Below are 11,189 nucleotides of genomic sequence, written 5' to 3' on the forward strand. Positions count from 1 at the left end.
TGACCAGACATGTCTTAGTCCAGCTGCAAACTCATGGAGCGCTACAATTCTAAAGGGCAAACACTTGGATTCTGGGTCCCAGACCCAAACAAGTGCCCCCAGCCCTAGTCCTTCAGGGGAAGCAGCAGTGACAAAGGAAGAAAGTCAATAAATGGCAAGAAGTCAATGTGTGTGTGTGTGTGTGTGTGTGTGTGTCTGTAAAACACCCATGGGGGGGGCAAAAGATAGCACCACCAGCACCAGGACCACCACAGCTGTCCCTTCTTCTTCCCATTAATGGGTTCAGATGCTCCTTGCATCTCTTTTTCAGATTCATTTTACAAATTTCATATAAGGTAGAGAGAGAGAGAGCTTCACACAAGAGGCAAAGCAGGAAAACTGCAGTATTAGAAATCGAACCAGGAGCCTTGTATAGCCAAGTCCTGCACACTATCAGCTGAGCTATCTCCCTAGCCACTCTTGAGTCTCTTTACCCTCTAGTCTCCTGCATGTGGCCAGAAGGAGACCATCCTTGGACTTGACTCAAGGAGCATGAGGAAGGGAGCCACTCCCCCCCCCCCCAGCACATGGGGTATACAACTAGGGTGTCAGATGCCTCCCACTCTTGCCTAACTTAACCCTCCCAGCAATCCTCTGCAGTAGGGCTTGTTACCCCCACGTCAGAGGAATTCACTGAGGCACAGAGAGGCACCAGGGGCTTCTTGTCATCATACAGATGGCAACTTCCTGCCACTTATCTGCTGCCCGCAGGTGGGGCACACACCTGCTTTCAGCTTTTACGGGTGAGGATGCTGAATGAGAGGATGAACATTAAGGAAATTTGCTCAAGGCTGTACAGCAACGAAGTGACAGAATCTGAGCTCAGGGATCTCCTTAAATTTAAAATATGTGTTGTGAGGGACACAAAACAAAGCATCCTGTACCACTCGTCTTCTTCAGAGGCTGGGAAAGGAATCCAACAAGCATTAAACGGACTGAGAAGAGGGGAAGTTAGCTGACAGCAGACATACCTGCTATACACATAGAAGAGACTCAGAATAACCAAGTAAAACACCCACAAGACTCAGTGCATAAGCTCAGCAGGAGATGGGGGTCTTGGAGAGCAGGGGAGGGAGTTAACAAAAGAAGGCTCAGCAGGAGAGGGGTGTCTCCTCTAAATTCCAGCAAGGAGATTTGTGCTTCTGGGGAGACATGCTTAAGGGAGATGCCGCCATGGCTATCTGCTTCAAGGCGGTCTCCACTCTGCCCAAAGAATTCCTTCCTTGTAAAATGAAGTGACCCTTTGCCAAAGCTATATTTAGTCCCCCGCACTGCCTCCCTGTATGATCCTGAAACTCCACCACAATGACAGCTACAAACCTGCCTCAGAACTGTGGCCAAACGTGTGGGTGTGTGTGTCTGTGTATGTGTGTTTGTGTTTGTGTATGTCTGTGTGTGTGTCTGTGTGTGTGTGTCTGTGTGTGTGTATGTGTGTCTGTGTGTGTGTCTGTGTATGTGCGTCTGTGTGTGTGTGTCTGTGTGTCTGTGTGTGTGTCTGTGTCTGTGTGTGTGTGTGAGCAGCTGCAGTTAACTGAGGCCAACTGCTTAGAAAAATCACGCTTCCTGAGTCATCTTCCAGATCCTTTCACTCTCAGGAACTCAGAAGTGCTGTAGGACCCTAAGACTCAGAGAAAGCTCCCAGATGATCTATCCCCCCTCCCCTTTATACCAGGGGGCACTGGGAAAGGACTATTCCTCTTTTGGTCTAACTCCTATTGATGGACTAGCTCAGGAAAGTCAATGATCCCCCCCCCCCACCGCCACCCTGGGGCCATGTGTCAATTAAGATCATGACACCCCAGCCAGGAAATCTAGTGATCTATGACTCTCTCAGTAGGAGGGTGGCAGGCTGTGAAGGGGCCCTGCAAATACCTTTCTCTCCGGCCACACAGGACTGTCTCGAGACAGACTCCCATTCGTCCACTTGGACTCAGAAGCCTCAGTTGGCTTTGCTCCTGAAATGCTGGGCAGGGAGAAGTCTGCTCAGTGTCTTCTCTGCTCAAAGGGTCCCGGGGGGAATGGGGAGTGACACTGAGGGCTTTGCCCTCCCCAGAGTGGTGGCTGTGCTGCTTGTTCCTGCCGACAAGGACACAAGGACAGTGATGTCCTTGTGATGACAAAGGTGAAGGCGTTTGGCAGCCACATAATGTGTCCACTATATTCAACTGGAGTTTAGTGCACACAGCACGACCACATCTTGTGGGATTGACTTGATGAATTTTAGCAAAATGGACATTCCCGTGTGGCCAGGACCAGCTCAGAATCTAGGAAGACATCAACCCCAGAAGTCCCCTTCTGCCCCTCAGTTACTCCTTACCATGTGCTGGCACTGTGGAGCGCTTCTGTCTGCTCTTTAAATTTGTGTGAGAGGAATCACACAATGCCTGTCTCTTGACTCCATCTTGTATTCAACCTTGTCTTTGTGAACCTGATCCAAGTTGTCATGTTTAGTTAAAGAGTTTGGTCATTCCACTGACCGATATCGTTTGATGGGAAGAACTAAGCCTTTTTATCCATCCTGACTACTCTGGGGGGGGGGAGGGCACGCTGGCTGCTTCCAGTTGTCAGCAGGTATGGGGCATGCTGCCTGCTTGCCCGTGGCTTCGGGGGAGCACAAGTGGCCTATTTCTGGGGACGCGTAGAGACTCAGCTTGCGTAGATACTGCCAAGCCGTTTTCCAAGGTGTTTATAATTCCACCCAACAAATGGTGCTCCTGTTCTGAGTACCCACTGTCCAGCACCAATGAACTCCCTTTCCTTCTATTCCTGAGCAGTCAAAGGCCCCTTCCTTCCGCAGGGCCTTTGTACAGCCTGTTCTCTTTTTCTGCCATTTTCTTGCCTGCTAAAGCATGGCCCAGTGCTCATTCTTGAGAATCAATGCATGGACCCTGCTAAGCTGGAGGTCATGGGTTGATCTCTAGCACCACATGGGAGCACCATGGACAAACAGCACCAGGGGGAGTTCTGTGGTGTATCTCCTGCTCTCTCTCCCCCTAAAATAAAGAATTTAAAAAGTAAACAGCCAGACAGGACCATTCAGTGGGAATAGGGCTCATGCATGAGATCTAGGGTTCATTCTTAGGTGTGGCATAAGGGGAAGGGGAAAAAATGGGGCTTGGCGGTGGCACACCTGGTTGAGCTCACATGTTACCATGTGCAAGGACCCAGGTTCGAGCCCTGCTCCCCTTTTATGGGGGAAAATTCCATGAGCGATGAAGTACTGCAGGTGTCTCTCTGCCTCTCTCTCTTCTATCTCTCTCTCCCCTGTCAATTTCTTTCTGTCCTAGCAAATTAGCAAAAAGGCAAAAACCAAAATGGCTACTGGGAGCAGTAGATTCACTGTGCAGGCCCCAGTGATAACCCTGGTGATAATAAAAAATAGGAAAAGGGAAAGACAGACTCAGTGCAGACATGCCTCTTCTGAGCAACCTCTAGGTGGTGTGAGGTTAACACTAGACCTACAGGAGCTGAGCTGGGAAGAATGACATGATTTTAGTGTTTCCTATTCCAAACTTCTGTGATTCTAGGAAGTCATATTCCCTTACCCTGTGCTGGTAGCTAGTTTCTATATGAACCCCGATGATTCCAATTCCCCTTTTCATAAGAGAGGGGTAGTTAGAAGACTCCACTTCTCCAGCACCATGCAAGCCAAACACAGAATCCCTCTTCCTGCATCTGCACTGTCCCCTGCATTCTACTAAATGGCCAATAGAGGGCACTGTGGGCACATGCCAGCACAAAGTGGGCCGCTCTGGTCAGAATTACAGAGGCAGAGAGCAGAAAGGGATCTTCATTTTGAAGACCCAACCTTCATTTCACAGATGAGCAAACAGATGCCCAGACATGAGACATGACTTACCCAAGGTCATACGCCTGCTCCACGGTGGGCGGGTGGGGGAAGATGACTTGGCCCCTGGGTATTCTCTGCCCTGCCTTGAGTGGAGTCACCAAGCACTGTGTGAGTCCCCCAGTTGCCCGCCCCCTCCACCCCAACCCTGTGACCCCAGCTTCCTCCTTCCTGTCCCCCAAGACACTGGATCCGGATTTTGCAGGTAGGGCAAAGCACATGCAGCCTGTTCCGTTTCACTATGAGCTTTGAGGAAGAGTTTGCATTTTACTTTTGTTAACAATGACTACCATGACGGGGAATTCCTAGGTGCTGAATAATACACGGTGTGCACATCTGATGCTGCAGATTTAATCTTCAAGACAGGAGTGATCTGAGAGCGGATGTCTCTTTCTCTTCTAGAAGCTCTCTCTCTCCATCCTCTCTACCACAGTACCCCACTTAGTGTCCTGTATAACCCCTACCAGTATGTTCACAAGAATTGAGTAGTTATTTGGCTATTTACTTTCTGCCTCAACTCCTCTTTTCTGAGCTCCATGATGAAGGTATTCTGGAGCTAGACAACCCTGGGGTTGAGTCCCAGCTAGCCCAATTATCCCAATCATGACTTTGCAGTTATTAGTCACTTAAGCTCTTAAGTCTTTTTATTTTTCCCTCCTGCTTGGTCCCTGCTTGTAATTTACAAATTTACAGATGCCCATTGTGTGTTGATTAGATCGTCTTCTCAGCACAGCTACCACTGTGTGGTTGTCCACTCTGCATTAAATTACCCTCAGTGATGGGGAACTCACTATGAGGCAGCTCAGAGAAGGCAGTATGCTTGGGTGTCCAAGTCTGGGCAGGTATAAATTCTGTGACTTTGAAGAAGTCAGAACACTTTTCTGGAGCTTGGTTTCTTCTGCAAAGCAGAGGGTGGTGGGCAGAGGGTCACTATGAAGAGGGTGTGAGCTTGTGTCTGATTGAAGGTTTGGCATGTGGCAGCTGCTTACTAAGTGCTGGCATGCTCACTTATGTAGAAAGGAAAGCAACTCTTTCTTAGAGATTTGTTTGCTTGTTTAATGGGGGGGGGGGACGAGAGACTGGAGGCCTGCCCTGGCAGATGTGGTGCTGGAGATAGAAACCAGGGCCTTATGTACACAAGGCTTGCACTCTATCCTCTGAACCATTTCCACAGCCCTTGGGAGGTTGTATTTGTTTATTCTTTTATTCTTGGTGATAAAACAATGGTGCATCTCAGGTTCAGTGAGATTTAGTAGTAGGGACAATATTCAAATTCAGGTTTGCTTGAGTCCCTAAGCCTAAATCACCCCTCCCCCTTTCTCAGAATGGAATCAAGAAGCTGAGAACAGAGTAGGGGGCAGGGGCATGTGCGGGGAGAGAGCTTGTGCAAACCAAGACTCATTCTCTCACAGCTGCCCAGAAGGTCTCTAATTCTTCACTGCTAATTGAAGTTGGAGATGTTTGCCCACGCCTGGTTGTCTGAGCAAGACCTCTCAGCACTGGTGAGTTGGCCCTCACAATCCCCACCCCAGCCCCAGCCAAAGCGATCAAAGACTTAAAAACTGCTGGAGGTCATATTTATACTCAGTGCCTCTGTACCCAGGGTGGGGAGCAGAGCCTAAATCCAATTTCAGCAAAGATGTTCACCTGCCACTGTCAATAGATGATTCTGAAATGGTCCTTGAGGGTGGCTGAGGGGACATGGCATTAGCTGAGTTGAGACTGAGTTTGAGGCACTGGGATTGGCATTTTGACAAAGGAGAACCAGCTGACTCACCACCACAACCCTAGGAAGTGGGCATTACCATGAACTAAGAACCCTCGCCTGCAAGGGAAACAGAGACAAGGTGAAGAAATGGGTCTGAGATGAGACAGTGAGTGAGAGGCCAAGTCGGGGGTTGGAACCCAGAGCTCCTTAAGGCACAGAACACCAAGGAAATTGGTTGAAATGACTGATTATCAACCAGGAAAGTCATCTCTTCTTGAGTCAGAATGATCTCCAGATTTTGACTTTGCTCTCTGTGTGACTTGCACTTTGTATACCAGAAAAACTCAATAAGGGAACAGACCTCAAGATGCAAGCATTCAGCCACATCACATTTTCTCAAGAGCTGGGGGGTGGGGTGGGGGATGCTTGTTGGGTAGATTTGAAGAAAAATACATCAACTGGAACTACTCAAAAAAAAAAATTTAATTTTGTGGTCTAGGAGGTGGCACAGTGATAAAGCTTTGGACTCTCAAGCATGTGGTCCTGAGTTTGATCCCCGGCAGCACATGTGCCAGAGTGATTTCTGGTTCTTCCTCTCTCCTCCTATCTTTCTCATAAATAAATAAAATCTTAAAAAATATAAAAATAAAAAGTATATTTTAAAAAATTTAATTTTTTAAATGATACCACTGAGTGGCCTCCCTGGCTCATTTTGGGAGTGGAGGAAGAGGGAGAAACAGACAGAGAGAAGAAAGACAGAAAGACACCAGGGTACCACTCCACTATCCATGTTGCTCCATGTGATGTCAGATTGAACCCAGGCCTTCAGACACAGGACAATATTGTGTGACCCCTCCCCGTTGTGAATCCTTTTACACGCCTCAGCAGCCCCACCAAAAACCCTTTCTAAGTTACATTACAACACAATATCCCCTCAAATATTGTAGAGAAGGGTCAGACAGAATCTCTGGGTGTGGTAGTGACAAAGGGGAACACACTGGCATTGCCCTCCCTGGGGGTGATTGTGATTTGGGGCATATGGTTTTCTAGACCCAAATAGGATACAAAAGAAGAAACTGGAAGATCTGAAGCCAGGGGTTCAGGCTCTGAGTTCACACTGTCATTCTTTATATCACATACCTGGCTGACCCGTGATTTCTCCCATCCTCTCACTTTCTTCAGTGTGAACCGCTCAGCTGAACTTGAGCTTTTTGTCTGTTTTATCTCCATGTATCTTCCACACAGCCCTCTGCACAACCTGAATGTCAAACCAGTGCAGGTCCAGGAAGGTTAAATGAAATGCAGAGAGATGAACAGAGTTTGAAGCCCAAAGCTGTTCCATTTCCACAGTCTTTCTACCAACCAAGGCCTGAGACAGATGGAAGGACAGTCTTGGGCATGAATAACAAGTTATCTAGAACAGGAAGCAAGGTCCTTGGAACAACCATTTCAGGGAATAAAGGGAAAGACATCCAGAAGACACAATACCACAACTGATGTCAGCACACTTCATGGCTAACCCTGGGGTACAGTTTCCCTGGGAGCCACAGAGCACCTGGGCTAAGCCTGCACCTCTAAGGAATTGATGAAAAGCGCCAAGACAGGACAGGTCTGCTCAATAGGCACACACCTCAGCACCAAAGCAACATTAAGTCTTTGAACCCTCACAAGAAAGACACACTTTTATCACCTGTGAGATGGGAAACTGAGTCACACCGATGCCAAATAATTTACCAAGGCACATGCCAGCAGCCAGCAGAGATGGGCTGGGAATCCAAGCAGTTGGTGGCCAAGGTCTTGACCACTGTGCTGAACTGCCTTTATGGGCCCCTCGGCTTTCAGCCCCATGCCTCTCTGTTCCCAGATCCTTGGCTTCCTGGTTTGAAGGGCTTGTTTGGGGCCTCAAGCAGAGACAGTCGTGTTCTCGCTGACAAGTACAGGAGTCCAGCCAATGACTTACCAACGGCCTGTCAGCAAGAAGGTTTCAGACTCTTGCAGAAAGACCCTTTGGGAAAGATGCCTGGGCTGTTCCCTCCTTCTGGAGATATGTCAACTTTCCAATCATCCCCTTGGATTTTTTTTTATTACCCTCAAGATATATTCCAAGTCTGTCAACTTCCTCTTATCTTGCTTTTGCACTCAAATGTGTTTATTTCACTGTGACTCAGGAAAGCCCTCATCCTCAGTATGCTGTTTTTTTCCCCCTTCCATATGCATGAGGCAAACAGATCACCACTGGTGAGAGTCTCTTCCCCCATTCTTACAACACATTGGTTCTATGGCCTGTGCTGAACTGTGCTGACTTGTTTGTGTGTGTCTCTACCCCTCTAACTTATGACCTCCCAGAGGGCATGAACACTTTTATTCGCTCGACATGACTAGCATAGAGCCTGCCACTTAAAGACATTTTCTATTTTTTTATTTTCATTTTTCTTTTTCTTTATTACATAGAGACAGAGAGAAATTGAATAGGGAGGGGAGATAGAGATGGAAAGAGACAGAGATACCTGTAGTCCTACTTCGCCACTCATGAAACTTTCCCCTGCAGGCAGGAACCAGGGACTTGAACCTGGGTCCTTGTGCACTGTAATGTGTGCGTTTAACCAAGTGTGGTATCACCTGGCCCCCTTAAAGACATTTTCTAAATTTCTACTGATTGAGTAGGTGGGTGAGTGGGTGGATGATGGGTATACTGATGTAATCTTGTATGTGTGTAGGGATGTATGGATGTATGGATGGAATGGTAAGATGACAGGTAGATGGATAGGTGGGCAGTGGATGGATGGATGTGATGATTGGTAGATAAATGGATGGATGGTTGATGAAGGGGTAGAGGGAATAAGATGGGATGATAAGTAGTTAATAGGATAGATGGATGGTTGGGTAGATGAACAGAATACTTCTAATTAGAGATGAGTGGATGGATAGATGGAGTAATGGGTTGGTGAATGGATGGGTGGGTGAATGTATTAGATAGTACTCAAGGAGATTACTCATTGCCACCCCCATGTCCCTACAGGACACCTCACCTCTACTCTGCCCCCTGAAACATTCCCAGAGGATGCTGGGAAGCCGCAGCTCTGCTCATGACAACTTTGCCCCTCCTCTACCTTAAACACACCAGAGACTGTCCACTGCCTTTGGAGTGAATGCACATTGCCCCCGGGACTGGTGCAGTCCTCTGGGCTGCGGCATCTACTGACCACTCTGTCCTCATCCTGAGTCAGCCTCCTCCTCAATCATGACATTTGGACATGTGGGCCATCTTTCATTTCTTAGAAGGAGCTGGCACTTTCCTGCCTCAGGGCTGGTGTCTGAACTGGCTGTTCTCTTTGTCTCAGGTCCACTTCCTCTGACTGTGCAGTGATGACTCCTCTCCCTTGAGTCTTGGCTTCGAAATGATCATGGGGGAGGGGGGTGATCTTCTCTGCCTCCCCCACCTAACCACACCCCCATTTTCTTTATGGCACTTAAATATAATACATCCACTCTCATGGCCAAACACTGACAGCATTATTTGTTCATGTCTTATCTTCTTAGCTAAACGCCAGGGTCACCGAGAGTAAGAGCCATGTCTGACTTGTTCAGTGTGGCATCCTAGCTAGCACTTAGCAGAGAGGAAGTGCTTGAAAAATGTGTGTGGTAGGTGTCTGAACGAACGGATAGGAAGACACAGGATGTGTTCTGACATTTCACCAGACTGCAGGCATTTGTGATAACTGCTCAGACTAACTGAGCTCTTTCTTTATTCCTGAGCACCACCAATGAGTTCAAGTACAGAATTGGGAGCTCTGGTAACTTTGGGACTGACTAAGGTCTTTTTGATCAATAAGCTCAACTTCATTTTCTGTTTGGAGAGATGAAGCCCTGGTTCCTTGGGGCTGGGACCCAAGCAATGAAGGCTCTCTTCTTTGTCCTGATGAGCAAGAGTTTGTTGTTGGCAGTGATAAACCTAGGTTAAGAACAACTGCATTCTCCAACAGTTGTTCCAGGAATGGATTGTCATGTGACTGTTTTTTTTTTTTTTTGATCAGTGAAACAGAAGGTTGCTAGGTGTAGCTTCTGAAAAGTCTTCTTCAAGGAAGGCCTGACTTAGAAGGCACAGCCTTTGCTGCTCTCCCCTTCCTTCTTCTAGAACACATGTTTGAAGGTCAGAGGCATGAAGGCATCTTGATCACTAGGGTCACATGGTAAGGAGGTGAGAGCAGGATTGTAGGAGTCTGAACCACTGATAATATACAGGAGCTACTGCATTAACTTTGTATCACCTGCCTCTGAATTTGGTGTCACACGAGAATACATAAGCCCGTTTTTCTATTATTTATGGGTTTGTTCATTGAGAGACACACACAGAGAAAGACCAGAGAACTACACAGCTCAGGCTTATGACAGTGCTGGGAACTGAAACTAGAACCTTGGAACTTCAGGCATGAGAGCCCTTTTGCATGACTGCTTCACATCTCCCCAGCTCACCTCTACTTTTTGTTTCTTTCTTTAAAAAAAATATTTATTACTGAGAAAGATAGGAGGAGAGAAAGAACCAGACATCATGCTGGCACATGTGCTGCCCGAGATTGAACTCAGGACCTCATGCTTGACAGTCCAGTGCTTTCTTTATCCATCGTGCCACCTCCCAGACCACTTTTTTTTTTTAAGCTAGAGCACTTATCACTTATCAGGTGGTGTGGGGGGTTGAATTTAGGACTTTGGAGCCTCATGCTTGAGAGTCTGTTTGCATAACCATTATGCTGTCTCCCCTCCCCCTCTACTTTTCTACATACCATTGCTCTTCAGGTCCTTCATCCTGTGCAGTCAACCCAGTCTACCACAGACACAGTCACTGTTGGAGCTAGAGGTGCAGCCAGGACTCAAAGCCAGGGATCTAGACTCCATACTAGATGCTCCTTTAAGGGGATGACAGACGCACGAGTAAATCTAACGCCAACAGGCATGGCTAAAGAATGCTGCCCTAAGCAAATCATCATATATCACTTAGTGTTGAGGACACATTCCGAGAAATGCATTAAGCTCTCTTGTCATTGTGTGAACATCTTAGGACAAATCATACAAACCTAGATGATATGACCAAGCTCTGTGGTGTAGCCTGTTGTAAACCTACACCATATATTGGTCTGAAGTTGACCAAAACACCCTTTATGACATGTAATACAGTGATTCTCAGCCTGTGGTCCTATGCTGACACTATCTGCCTCATGTCAGTACTTGTTAGAAATACCAGTGTCCTGAGTCAGAGACTCTTGGATGAGTTCCAACAGTCTGCATCTCTACAAACTTTCCAGATGATTCTAATGACAACTAACAATTAAGAATCAACACGGTGGCTGGGTGGTGGCACAGCAGGTTAAGCGTACATGGCACAAAGCACAAGGACCTGTATAAGGATCCTGGTTCGAGCCCCGGCTCCCCACCTACAGGGGGGTCACTTCACAATCGGTAAAGCAGTTGTTGTTGGAAAGGGCAGAGAGAAACGGAGAGAGAAGGGGAAGACAGATGCAGATGTCTTTTTCTCCCCTCTCTCTCTTTTCCCCTCCTCTCTCAATTTCTCTGTCTTATCCAACAATAACGCAGCAATAA

The sequence above is a fragment of the Erinaceus europaeus genome, chromosome 15 (assembly GCF_950295315.1).
Source record: "Erinaceus europaeus chromosome 15, mEriEur2.1, whole genome shotgun sequence".
Taxonomy (NCBI): Eukaryota; Metazoa; Chordata; class Mammalia; order Eulipotyphla; family Erinaceidae; genus Erinaceus; species Erinaceus europaeus.